Genomic DNA, 2,336 nt, shown 5'->3' with positions numbered 1-2,336 from the left:
TAACATCAAAGTACTTTTGTAACCCGGCACTGCTAACTTTTATGTGTAACCCAGAATGGAAAGTTATTACAAAAGACGATTGCAAGATATTTAGATAAATTGCTAGTCTATCATTGTGGTAGACGTATATGTATTACACTTACATATCCAATAACCTGTAGGTTAACAGAGAAGGAAGGGCGCACAAGTTCATTGTAATTTGAAGTTGAGGAGTTGGAACAAAGTTGATTTGCATTGAGTCAGAATTCAATCAAGTCTTAGACTTAGATTGAAAGAAAAAATCCCAAAGAATCTTTTTTAAAACAAGAAACAAAAAAACAAACCCACACCGTGCACCAGAATGAATAAAAACAGGACAGTCTTTAAACTGTATCAATGGAAATCACATCTTGCATATACAAGACCTCTAGTGCTAATGTGAGGATTGGTTCTCAGTCTCACCGGTCCTGCTGTATCTGAGTGCCATAACACAACTTGTGAAATCCAAATAAATTAAAAACAGATTATAAATTTATATCACATTTATTGTCATTTCATTCATATTCATGTTGTTCACACTGAAATTATTTTAAAAATAGAGATACGATGTTTCTCCATTAAAGGTATGCTTGTATTCTCATCCTGTGAAAGATAAAGGAAAAAAAAGTAAAAAATTGATAATTATTACTGAAACTGTGTAGTTCCATTTTTTAAAATCTGTGGATGGAAAGGAAAAGAAATGAAGAAATTTTAGAAATGGCAAACAGAAAAAGATCACTGATAACAAAAATCATCAAACGCCAAATGGAATTTTTAGGACACATTATCCGCCACCCTGGTTTGGAAATACTCGCCTTGACTGGAAAGATGAATGGAAAAAGAATAAGAGGAAGACAAAGAATAACGTATTTGAAAGGGATAAGAACTTGGACAGATGAAGCTGAGAAAGGTGGCGCTGCTTTAATAGAATTGGCAAGAGATAGATCAGCTTGGCGGAAGATGACCTCCGACGTCTGCTTCAGATATGGAACTACATGAGATGAGATGTAAGAGCCTCAGCAAAAGCTTTGGTTAAGAAAGGTTCTGATTCAAGAAATGTACTTCTTAGGCAGAACATGCGATTAAACTATGTAGACGTTAGCACTATGGTCTTGCTTATAATTATCAAGTGCAGAAAGTTTGCCATTAAAATGATTATTTAATAGAATTTAATATAATTTGATTCGAGAAATGGAACACAAAGGAAGAATTTGCGATTAACCTGTCCAGACATAAGCATCATGGTCTTGTTTATAAAGTGCAGAAACTTTGCAAATAAATAGAATAAATAGAAAAGAATTTTATTCGAGAAATGGAATACAAAGGCAGAATTTGCGACTAACAAGTTAAGACAAAAGCGCAATGGTCTTATTTACAAAATACAGAAACTTTGTGAATATTTCGAGAACTGTAGCACAAAAGCAACACTGTCTTGCATATGAAGTGCAGAAAGTTTGTGATTAAGCCACTGCATTATTTAATATGATGTTGCTGATAGATGAAACAATGCAATACAATTTTTTAAAATATGTTCTGCAACATCACATGGTCCCATCTATCAAAGTCTACTGCCATTACAAATCAGCTACATAAATGGATTCATCAGTACTCTTATCTTGTTGATAAATTAAATTATAAATATAGAAAAGGATATAATAAACTTTAAAAAATAATTAGAAAGTTAAATGATAGACAAGATAAAGAGATCATTGCCTATTTCTTTTTAAATTTCTTATTCATAACCAAGGCAGCAGGTTTATTTTGCTATATTCTTCTTGACTTCCCTGTGTAAATGTTTCTTTCAAGTGTATAACAAGCTCACAGGGCATTTTTATAAAGAAACAGGAGCCAATTAAAATGGAGAGATCACTGCCAAAAATTACATAAGGATATATATGCATTGGTTTTAACGTGTATTAGACACTGTCATTAGAAAAAAGTTTTTAAAAATCTTTACAAACTACAGTAGATACTGCTTTTCAAATTAAGAAACGCTCAAAAGCAAAATATGGTCCTATTTTCTAAATCACCGCTCTCTAGTCTCTAGATTATACTTGATAGGTCAATAAAGCTGAGAGGTTTTATGAAGAATATATAATAGAGAAGAAAAACATTAATTCCAATAAAAAAAACAAAGAAGGGTCCATAATGATATATGAGGAACTCTATAAGATAAAGTAACAAATGAAAGCCATTTTGATAATCTTGAAGGATATGACTCAATGATGATGATGATGATGATGATGATGATGATGATGATGATGATAATAATGATACTTCTTCCTGAATATAAATTGATTAATTCCCATGGTATAGGC

The sequence above is a fragment of the Berghia stephanieae genome, chromosome 12 (genome assembly GCF_034508935.2).
Source record: "Berghia stephanieae isolate SIO BIC M18660-M18661 chromosome 12, UCSD_Bste_1.3, whole genome shotgun sequence".
Taxonomy (NCBI): Eukaryota; Metazoa; Mollusca; class Gastropoda; order Nudibranchia; family Aeolidiidae; genus Berghia; species Berghia stephanieae.
This window is presented reverse-complemented; position numbering follows the sequence as displayed.